This window comes from Corvus cornix, chromosome 6, assembly GCF_000738735.6.
Source record: "Corvus cornix cornix isolate S_Up_H32 chromosome 6, ASM73873v5, whole genome shotgun sequence".
In the NCBI taxonomy this organism is placed as follows: Eukaryota; Metazoa; Chordata; class Aves; order Passeriformes; family Corvidae; genus Corvus; species Corvus cornix.
The window spans coordinates 12,680,110-12,692,388 of NC_046336.1; the positions used below are offsets into that span (position 1 = coordinate 12,680,110).

At 43.0% G+C, this 12,279-nt stretch overlaps 1 protein-coding gene across 1 annotated transcript in view; it reads right to left on the bottom strand.

Moving 5' to 3' along the window:
• WBP1L (WW domain binding protein 1 like) overlaps positions 1 to 12,279 on the bottom strand; it is a 59,310-nt gene that overhangs the window by 15,473 nt on the left and 31,558 nt on the right.

Genomic DNA, 12,279 nt, shown 5'->3' on the forward strand with positions numbered 1-12,279 from the left:
TACGAAACACAAGAAAACAGAAGCATTTTACAGGCTGTGGTTTGTACATCCTCTAATAGGTGTTGGGGCAACCTAGGAGTTCAAAGAACAATACAGAGTTTAAGACACAAACAAATCTTAATTAAAACCACAGTAACAAAGCTTTTATTTTTACTTTCTTTCACCTGAAATTTCTTATAAGGAAAAGAAAATGTGGGTAGGCTTATACTGAAAGCTGTGTTGAAAAAAATAATTTTGAAAGTACCGACCCACTAAAGAACAATAAAACCCCATCAGCAGGCTACAGGGATGCACATCTGTGGATCCCAACACTGGCTGAACAGCACCATTCTTCTCTTTTGTGTGAGTGCACCATGGCCACACTTCCCACAAACCTCTATGGAGCCACCACACATGCAAAATACCAAGTGCTTTTCAAACGTCGAACCACCTCACTGAAGAAGTAACGTGAGGCAGCAGCTTCAATGCGTAAGAGTCCTGCACTAAATTTTCAGTATATTTGGGGACCTGGAGGAACACCAACACTTCCCCACCATGCAGCACCCCAGATGGAGCCACACTGCCCCAACACAGGTCTCTCACCTGAGCACCCAAATTACAGCAGCAACATAACTTCTAAAAGCAGAACAACCTCCTGCCACCTGACACTCAACAGGAAAGATCCCTCATTGCTTCTTTTCTCCTAAGAACTCACACCAACTTTTGAAAGGGTTTTGATCAAGTGAGGGCAAAATTCAGCAAACACAACACAGCATACGATGTACTGCTTCCCCTCCTTCCATGCATATAATGATTTCCACAAAAGGCTCTAAAAAGCACCTTTAAAACTCACCTACAGAGGCAACAAGCCGGAGGGGTACCTGCCTCTATTTTTCAGGAAGAGAAGAACATTTTGCTGGACAGACCAGTCCAACTACTACAGGCAGCTAAAGCAAACATTTAGTTCTTGAGATGTTGCATGTTAACAGTAGAAACACCATTTTCCTATACAGTAAGGAGGTGTTTCCATCTCTAACTGCAGAGGCTGGTGGCAACTTTTAGGAGACCTTGCTGAGCAGGCACAGCATTTTCTGCTTCAAGCACACTATTCATTCCAAAAACTGTAATTTTAGCCAGCAAAAGAACTAGAAATAGGACACATCTATTCTCTTATCTGTTCTTATTAGTTTATTTACATTTTTCCTCATTTTTGTTGGCCTTGCAGAGCTAATCTTACTGATGAACAGCATAGATTTTGGCTCTCATAGGAAGAGAATTGAGAAATTAAGACGCCATTGCAAAACTGCAACCCTGATGATAATGCTCAAGTCAGAGAACAGCTGGCTGAGGTTTGTGGTTGTGACACATGAAGATCAACGTGACCTGTTGAACCAGCAAATGAATCACATGGAGCTGGTGAAAAACCAGATTCTCACAGTGCCATTTCATGATCTCCTCTGCAACACCACACTTGATCCATCCTTGACCACTTCTGGTTTACTTCCCAAAAATTTCATCCATTCAAGTGTTGCCTCCTTCAAAGAGTAGCAATAAGGAACAAATCAGTGTCTTTGGGCAGCAGCAACTTTTAACATCTTCAACTATATTTTTCCCACTTTAAAAACTTGCAGCCGTCCTGATTTCAGAGACTTTCATCACACCATCTTTTTAGCTGAACTTACAGCCTCCCTCTTGCCAACCTCATTATACTTGAAACAACCTTTCCACACATGCTTATGTGCAGGGTTGCTCCTTGTCAACCCAGCTGGCCAACAGGTGTGTCAGTACACGCTCAACAGAGGATCCTGAGCAGCTATGGTGATATTCTGCAGGTTGTTCCTGGAGATCAAGTCTCAGGCAACATCCTGCTTCCCATCTAGAGCAGAGTTTAAATCTTACTGTCCAGAGCTTCTTTACACACTGACTAAGAAAAATGTTCTTCCTTGCTAATGCACCTGTGCTTGTACTTTCAAATAGTCTCATAGTTGGCTTTCAGCTCCCACAGTTCAGAACAGCCAGGGGTTTTAAAGTCCTTGCAGTGCTGACCACCAGTCATGCTCCTCAAAGTACAAGCAGCTCATTTTGGAGCCTTTCTCCAGCCCTCTGCCAGCCCACCACCCAATAGGCTTTTGGGAACATGGAGTTGTCAGTCTTGGGGGCCACATGTCAGGCTCAGAACTGTCACCCGTGTTTCCAAACAGTTTCACAGAATCAAGGAATAATTTGGTTTGGAAAGGATCCCAGCAGGTCACATGGTCAAACTACTGCACAGAGCATGGCTACCTCCAACACTGGGTTACGCAGCCTGGCACAGGGAAAGAGATAAAAGGTAAAGGCAACAGATCTTCAGAAATAAAAGTCTACTAGGGAAAGATTCCGGCACAAGGAGAGCATTGTTTTGGGATATGTTACAGGTGACCCCTTTGGAACAAGTGTTTCAGTCTCCTTTCCCCTTTTAAGTCAAGACTCATTTCTGTGAAAAGCTGAGCCACTGTACAGTTTGCTCCTTTTCTGCAAGTCAAGGAAAAGGTTATACAGAGCCACCCCGGCCACGACAGAGACTGACATTCTTTGTTACGAAATTTCTACCTATTTCCAAGCTCTTTGATCTGGCTCCACTTTCTATTTAAATCCCAGGCTGCACTTTTCATACCAGCAGCATTTTATTATTTCTACTTCCTTCTCCCGTGCATTCTTTGTGTCATAGGCTGCCAAACTAACTACCCAAGGCATATCAGCAATACAGTTATCTAGAGTCTAAATGTCTCCCGGAAACAATGGCCCAAGTGCTGGTGCTATGAAAGCATACCATTTCCTCTCTCACACTAAGAGCTATAGACACATAGACACAAGGCACAGGGCTGAAAGAGTAATTTCATAGGTAAGAAAAAAATATATGGAGGAAAAAACTCTCACGGAAGCAAAGTTGGAGCACCCATATTTTACTGGCCTGCCTTTGTGTTTAATTTCCATTGCAAGCAGCACTTGTAATGGTAATTTTTAATCGTTCTTAGCAGTATGGAGTTTTTATTGAACTATTACAGAGGGTTTTGGAGGTTTTTTTAGGTAGCCTTATGAAAACAAGGAAGGGGGAGGGCTTCTTTCCAAAAGCACTTTCTTCCCCAATAGCCAGTGGCTATTACATTCCAGAGTGGGCTTCCCTGCTGAAGGAGTCTTGTTTTCTTGTTGTCCAGGCAAGCAAGCACATCCCTCCCCACCAGCCTTTGTTCAGCTAACTGCAGATGCCTCCAGGCAGGATTACTAAGCAGGATCTACATGGGTCTGCTCTCAAAGAGCATTCGACTCCATTAGAGCAGAATAGTCTTGTTCAACAACTAAGAAGCCACAACATGCCATCCATTATCTCCCACCTGCAAAGCCTAGGAGATTCCCAGGTCATTCCAAGGGATTCACTTTGTCCTGTAAATCAGCATGTACCCTAGGCTGCATGTGCATCACTGCCTCCGTGGTATCATCTTAAGAGCTGGTCTGAGATACTGGAATCACTCAGTCCCTGACACACAAGAAGCCAGGAGCTTTTGGGAGAACACTCTGCGTGCATGGAGCCTGTGTTCCCTCCCAGCCCAGTCCAACAGAAACCATTTGGCACATGTGGTACAGGCTCCCTGTCATGAAAAGGAGCTGAGCTGGGAAGACCTCATCTGGTGCATTTTGAGTCTCTTTATATTAAGATGCGGCATTTTGGATTAGTTTTCACATGTCATAAAACTTTAAAAAGTAACATTGAATAAAAATAGGATTCTTTTTTTGCTTATTTTCTTGTTGATATTTGGCATTTGTGATAAACCCACAACCATACTGGCAACTCTACAACTCTGCCAGGAGCACACTTTTGCTGTCAAGTGATTTTACAAATAATGCTTAAAATATCCAGCAGTGGTACATATAAGAGAACTCAGGGCAGTGCTGTATGTTGTCACATCTGAAACCACAGTAAACAGTAATGTCAGTACCACGGAAAAAAGCCAATTATTCTCTTCACCTTCCAGTTTACTGGAGGTATATGTGACAAATTAAAGGTCAAAATCTGGGGCACAATCAAGACAAGAGGCATTCATGAAGGTCTGTAGGTTGAATGAGCTGCTCCTCACTGCAAGGAAGGATGGAACAGACCTCCTTAGTAAATGGCTGGGTTTAATAGCTGTAAATCTGTTAGGATTTATTGCATCTGAAGCCAATGCTGGAAATGAAGGGAAATAACTGATTGACAGTGGAGTTCCATCACAGTAAAAGGATCAAGGCACTTCACTCTTTTCTACTCTCAAAAGTCAGCAGTTAGCCTAGGCACGTACTGTTGCTAAGTCAGAAGGGAGAAAGATGAAGATGAGCAAATTCCAGGCTATCGTGGCTGTTTTCCAAGCTGAAAATTAAGATGTGCAACTGCAGCAACAAACACCACAGCCCACGCTCAGAAGTGCATAGTTGGCAGCTAACCACCTACAAAAGTTGACTCCACAGTTGGCATTAATCAGGTAACCAAAACCAGCAGTGGCCAGTATCACGAAATCTAATAACCATTTTAGCTTTTTGCTCTCTCTCCTCTTTCCACAGAAATCCAGCCTCCATTACCCTAAATATGAGCACCTTTATATGGCCTCTGCCAGAGTATCCATTCATCCTAACCCTGGTAATACCCTGGGAAACACTTGGAAATGTGACTTGCATTTACTTACAGCAATTTATAGGCTATTCATGTTTCCTAGGATAGCCAGTTTTTTAGACCTACTCTAATTCCCTAATTTCTCCAAACTCCACTACAGCATTTGTCAAGGCACTATGCAGCAAATTACTATTTTAACTGGAAGAGATGGAGAATAACAACAGGATGACAGGGGTGAGTAAAGGACTGAATAAGAGGCACGCAGACAGAGGGACTCAGAGAAAGCCCAGCAACAGGATGAAGAGAGACTGCCAAAATGGCATCTGCTGAAGGGCAAGATACAACTGGTTTTAACAGGACCTGGGCTTAACTTGTGACCACTCCAGACCTTCTGGTTTCACAGCTCTCATAGGACTTTGGTAATAAGCATCTATTTAATAATAAATAAAAATCCTGACCTAGTTATTTCACTAATCTCATTACCTGCAGGCAGCAGTCCCTTGCTCTCAGTACCCAGTCACACCCATAACAACAAGCAAGATGGATCTAAGCAAGAGACACTACCTTCAGAAAAATATATTAAAGTATGTATTCTGAGTAACTCACAGTCAGTATTTGAACCACACATATTCTTTAAGCATTCTGAGTAACAGAATGGAAGTGGTTGTCAATATATTAAATATGTCAGAAGCAATTATTTGATATCCACTATTTATTAGTACCCACTTGGCTGTTACTCAATCTCACACATCAGACTATCACTAGTGTTGGTTAGCCAAGTGCATCAGCAACAGCTCATGGGAATGCAAACACAAAGCTACCAAAGAAAATTATCTCTGCCAGATAAGGCACTCAAGTGGTAGTAAGTTAAAATTGCTACTTAAAATACTAGAACGCCAAATCTTGCCACAGGGTTTACTACAATTCCTGGTTTGCCAGCATCCCCCCAGTTCCTAATCAAAGTTAATCTTAAATAAAACCTCACTAGATCCTTTCAGAGAAGGACAGCAGGTGGGATCACAGTAAGGACAGGCAGAACTGCTGGGGAACCCTGGATCACCAGGGCAGCTCAGGACCCACCGATACCAGTGTGGCTGAGCCTGCACTAAAGTCTCCAGACATCTCCTGTCTTCACAAACATTACACCTGTTAGTCCTTTGTAACATAAAAGCAAAAATCCACCATCTGAGCAAGTGTCATGTCTTTGGTGGGTTCAGTTTAGCAAAACCACGTAAGACTGCCAAAGATGAAAGGGGCTTTGACTGCTGGGAGTTACTGGAACCTGTGCCAGGCCCTGCCAGCACAACAGGGGATAGATTCCTGTAAGCCTGCCTTATGACAGACAGCTGAGGCCAGGCAATAAATTAAGTCTGGATGCTTCTTCTTAAGTCATCCACCACAAATTTTGTTTTGCTGAATGTGGGGAAAAAGAAGTGTAATGAGTGCAAATATCCAAATACTTAAAAGTATAATAAGTGGGGGAGGAATGATGCCTCTGAGATGTCTCAGGCACAATAATGATCTCCAAAATGGGAATTCTAATCCACAACATTTATTGCTTCACTAATGCCAGCATCAGGAGAATTATATTTAGATCACCATGATTAATCAGCCACAGCAGACCCATCCTCACCCCCAGCGGATGCAGAACCTCCAAGGTTTCATTAACCTTTATCTGAGGAACAAATTGGTTTGTTGCATCCATTTATCCTGAAGAAATACTCCAACTATATTTAAAGGGACACTATCCTTTCACAGATCATGGACACTTCGACATATTTCAGTAAGAGATGGTTTCATTTTTGTTTATTGCAAGTTTCACTTTCAGACTTCAAGAACTACACATTGGTGTTTTAAGCACCATGTGACTGTTTACTTCCTCACCCCTTGCTAGAAGCTTCCCAGCTGTAGTCCTCAGCCCTCTCACATTACAGATACACACTTCTAGGAAATTACAGCTTTGAGGAGGCTGTCTTGCATTTTGTTGGTTTAAACCACCAACAGAGGACCATGCTGAAAACCTCAAGCAGTTAAAATTAAAACTGAAAACGTTAGAAATCCAACATCTTAACCTTTTTTCCTTTTTTTTTTTTTCATTTATGCAGTGAACTAGGTGAATGTGTTCAAGCTTCCACCTCCAACTTTAGGAGGAAATGCTCATTTAAAACTGAAAGCAGAGATCCTCTACAATCATGTTTCCTTGGATGGGAGCTTTAAACACCCACACTGCACTGATGTCAGATAGTGCTGACCTAGCTTTTTAGACATTTAAATATCCACACTGCACCAATGAAAAATCCCAGAATCAACCAAACACCTTCTTTTTACCAGGTGTTCAGCAGTCCATCTGCAATGCTACAATGCTGCTGGCTCCCAAATAAGAAATGAAGGCAGATCCAGGGAAAGCAGCTGTTCAGTGCAGTCATGGGGTACACAAGGGGTGCTGGTCCTGGGGAGCCAAAGATCTCACTCTGATCCTTCCATCCTTGTCACACAGCTCACGGGAGGACATCCCACTCAGCACCTCTTCCCTGAGCCTGCAGCCCAGGATCAGCATCCCTTGTGTTGAGTGAGAACAACAAAGGGCATCCCAGACAGCCAAGTGTTTACAGTCCGAATGCATGGAGTATAATCCAAGAGACAATGGAGGTGATGAGATGTTCCTGAATTCCTCCCACACTTTCAATTAAACAGCACCGTTCAGTATCAACCCTTGGAAAAAGAAATTTCTGCATAGTATATGCATGCAGGACACAATCACAATACTTAGATTTAATTTTTTCAAGACTAAAAATGATTAAAACTGAGAAAAGTTCAAACAGCTCTTTCCCACTATATTCTTTATCAGTGGATAAAAATAGTCAAGAGCTTTGCTCTCGTGTTCTTGAGGCAACACCTTTTTTTCCTGCTTCCTGTAAATACTTCTATCAATGCTGAAAAGTTACCAGCAGAGAAAAAGTACTATCCATCCACTGAGATAACCAGATGTTCACTGTTCCACCAAATGAAGCCAAATTACACCTAACTTCTGCTTTTACACCTTTTACTGCACCCCAACTGCATTGAACACATCTCTAAAACAAAAAGATTAATTTAAAAACAGGAACTTTAGAGAAAAACACACCCGTGAGTCTCGAGCAATCTCACCATTTGAGGCAGCTACATCTCACTGCAGTTTGAGAGTTACCTAAAACCATTCTGCCTTTGTGCCCGAATTTCTACCCCTGGTTCAGTTCCGAGTTTTTAGGGCAAGTCTCTTTGCCCTGAGTGCTAACAAGTGAACGATTATTTATAGCTATTGCACCAATCACAGAAGGTCATTGTGCTAGAGGTAGTTTCTTATGTAAAACTGTTTTCGGACGGGGGTTGGGGGTGGGGAGAGAGCTGCGTTTCACCAAAACTGCACTGATAAGGAAAAAGAAACAGCACTGTTTACTCAGCAGCGCGTTGAAGTCCTTTAGGGCTGCTAAACAACTGAAAGTAAGTAGTTTAAAACACGTTATGGTCCAATCTCGACTTTTAAATTCTAAATTAGAAACTGCAAGCAGCACTCTTGATATCATTCAATATATATTTATTGTGGATTACAGATCACAGCAGTGCTGGAAAGAGTTTACAATTGCATTCCCCTACAGACGTGCCTCCCAAACCAAAAAAAGGGGTTGCTCTCCCCAGCCTAGGAACACATAGTTGGCACCTCCTCCAGCAGAGAGCAGCTGGGCAGTTGCTACCGTTTCTCATTCCACTCGATATTACCAGCTATTAAATTATCCCAAGTTTCTTGTTCAAGCTCAAACTCTCTCAAAACAATTAAAAAATCACCAAGCTGTGGGTCACAGCATGTTGCCATTTTCCATTTGGTGACTTTTGTTAGAGATGAGACACAGACACACACACACACGCATATATATATATATATATATATATATGCCTCTTTCTGGGTTTTTTTTCTGGTTTTTTTCCGTTTTTTTTTTCTTTTAAAAAAATCCACAGTTTAACACGCAAAATAATGCCTGAACAACAAAACAGTTCAAAGTTTGGCATGTTTTTAAGCAATGCAAACGCAATTCCATTTTAAGGACTGTGGAAAGCACCCTAAAACCCAACCAACCAAAAACTGCACAGGAGCACGACACAAAGAGCGTCCCTGCCGCAAAGCCTCCAACAACAACAAGGAAGTTTCTATCCCTGGCTCACAGTTTTGCTCCTTCCTTGCTAATAAAAAAGGTCTCTCACACAACTGTCCTCCCCAATCACACGCCACGGGTGGGGAAGTGCTGATTGTACAGTTCCGTTTTGGGAAAGTCAGAAATCATTTCCTTAGAAGTGAGGGAAATAAAAATAAAAGCAGTCAGTCACATCCTCCACCTGAGCAAGAGCTCCCACCGCACTTAAGCCGGTTACCTGTCTGAGACCCAGGAGGAAAGGCATTCTGCAGGCTCATCCTCCACGCCAGCACATGGGAAGGCAGGAATTTAAAGCCCCACAGCAACCATTTCTTCATCTGCTGTGGGCAGCCCGCTCCTCCGATCCTATTTAAACCAGGGCTTCCTCAGCTGGGAATGCTAAGTAAACAGGGTCCTGGGACACTGCACGCACTCGCTGGCTCCCCCTCCTCCTCCTCCCACTCCCTGTGACATATCTCAGACGCAGCCCAGCCGGAGTGTTTGCAAGAGGGAAATGACATCAGGTCGGGCAGTTCTGAAAAAAAAAACCAAAAACCAAAAAAAAACCCACCCCAAAACCAAAAAAATCAAAACCAGAAACAACCCCCAACACAAAAACACACACACAGACCCCCCCCGACACAAACAAAAAAACCTCCAAGAAACCACCACCCAAAAAAAAAAAAAAAAAAAAAAAAAAAAAAGGCAGCCCTGAACCTTAAGACTGCTGAGTGACACCAAGCAGGTCGCTGCAAACGGGACCTGTCAGGGAGCCCAAGCAGAGCAGAAGTGCTCTCCTCCCTGCTACGGGGATGCTGCAGTGGAGAGCAGTCTATTAAAAATGTTTGTCATGAGCCAACAGCTCGGTGATGATTAAATCTCGTTAAGCAAAATAGACAGTTCATCTATTTCTGAGGAGCAAGCTAAATTTGAAGCTGCCCACTGGACAACACTGGAGCCCTAGAAGCCACCACCATGGCTTCTCCAAGTACCTCCAGACCCTGGGGACCTGGGTAGTCTTCACAGATCCAAAGCACTCCCATGCCACCTTCTGCCTGCCACCACAGCTCCACTTTTTCTGACTCACAGCACTGTTCAACTCTCAGCCCCTCCAGATAACAGCTGTCCCTCTAAAGGAACAGCAACAACTTCCCTGATTTCAGAAGGATCAGGATTGGACCCCACCAGCATCAGACAGGTGATGGGAAGAGTTTCAAATCCACCTCTCCCAAAGGAAAATCTGACTAGCCCTGTTGAAGGTTTCTCATTCTACTTGAGCTCATTTCACATTTTCATGCCAAGGGGCAATTAAGCCTTATAAACAAATTTATCATCCGGTGCCCAGGATGGCATGTCTTGTTTGTCCTCCCCCAAGCAAGGAGTACAGCAAGTTCCACAGTGGTGTAGAAGATGACACTGCAGAAGGTAATCTAAATTTAACTCCCTCTTCTACCTCCACTTTGAAAGTTCAGCAACCTCTTTTTTTTGTGCTTCTCTTTAATCAGCAGCTGTCCTCGTCTGTCGGGGGGGACGGGGACACCATCGCCACTCCCTTATGCCCCAGCAGCAGCTTCCATGGATATTTGACAGAGGACAAACTCCCCTGGCTTTTGGCCTCTTTGGCTTTGGAGCCCAGCACATTAAAATATATGACAAGGAAAGGAATATACTTTTTTCCATACTGAGTTCACTGAATGCCTTTTTTAGTAGCAGTTTTAATAATGATTTCAGTACTTCAGAAGAGAGAGAGAAATCACATAAAATTCTTGGAAATGCTAATTTGCAACAGAAGAAAAAAAATTAAAGAGGACACTAAAAAAAAAAAAGCAGAACAGACACCTCTTGCCACCCAACAGCTAGACAGCTTGCAGCAGTGTCAGAAAAAGACACATATTTTGCACATGCCAAAACCACTCAGTGACCACCACTGCTGCCTCCTCCCAGCCCAGCCCAGCCCACCCCAGAGTGGTTTCCCAAACGAGAACCCCACTGTGTGTGTCCCCTACACAACTGGACTGTGAGACTACACAGAAGCATTACTTATTTTTACACCAACTTAAAGGCACCATCTAAAAATGCTGTTTAAGGGTAAGCACATCCCTGATTTTCCTAAGAGAAAACAAGCAAGGAAGCAATTTCCTGGAAGATACAAATCATCAGCTTTAACTAGCATCAGCCAAGCAATGGGATTTTCCAGATTTTCTGCTCTTGGATCAAACAAACTCTCAAACTTTGCTTTTCCAATTCTATGGACAAACACCAGTGATATAAAAGGGTAGCTTTCTGCTTTAGTAATCTGTTCTGTGGCCTTGCGCTGGCCTTTGAAACATCCGATTTTGGCTGTTGCTATCCAGAGCTCTGGACTAGGCAGATCCCAGGGCTGAGCCAATGCAGCAGTTTCTAAATCCCTACTGTCAGAAGGAATCTAACTTTAACCACCCGCCTCTCCCCCAGCACATACTCAAAAGGCAAAGCATCATTCCAGATCTAAGACAAGTTGTGAAGGACTATCAAAAGCAGTAACTCGGCAGAAAAGCAAAAGCATCCTAATTTATGTGTGAATTTAGCAATCCTGGAAAGACTGATACAAAAAAGGTGGTTTGCAAGCAGGCATTACCACATTCGACTGCAGCAGGAGCAGCCACCCTACCCTCTCTTGCAGTCCCTGAGTGACACCGGCCAGTAACATGCTCCACACCTCTGCTATAGGCGACTATGGAAAAAACCCTGTAGAGGGACAGTAAAAAAAAAAAAGAGCTGGACAAGGTAGCTCATACCCTTATAAAATCCTAATCAATACCCTCAGAACCTTTGCAAAACACCAAGGTTCTCCTAATCATTGCAATTGCTTTGTATATACCAACTGGTATCCTTTTACCCCCTCCTCTTTTTTTAAGCTCGTAAATTCTTGCCCCAAAGCTCTGTCTGGCGGCAGTGAGTTTCAGACAGTGGTCGTGAACAAATAGTTTCTTTCATCAGGAATGAATTCACCACCTCTAATTTGACTTTCATATTATTAGCAGGTGGAAACAGAAGTCCTCATCCATCTTCTCACCCATTCATTACTCTGTACCTGTTAGCTATCTTCTTATAAAAGATATCAATCTTCCCTATCCTCTTAATGTAAAATCTTTTCCCAAAGCCTTCAGCTGCTCACTGTCCATTTCCAAAACCTTTCTAATTTTCTACTGCTCTCCGCTTGAGGGAAACCAGAGCTGAAATGATAATTATTTTAATGAAAACAAGAGTAGCTCCAAGGCAGGCTCAGCATGGATTCACTTCCTTTATACAAACCTGGAATTTAAGATCTGCAAAGGCTACACAAGAGTGCATCTATCCCAGATATAATGAACAAAACAAACACAAGTCTTCTGTTCCTCAGTAGATGACTCTCTTGAGGGCTCTGAAAAGTCAGGACTAATGTCAGGACAGATTATGGGATCTACATTAGTTTCAAAATTTGCTTGTTTAGGCAGCCACCAACCATCCTTTTTTGGTATGTCAGTGTGGATC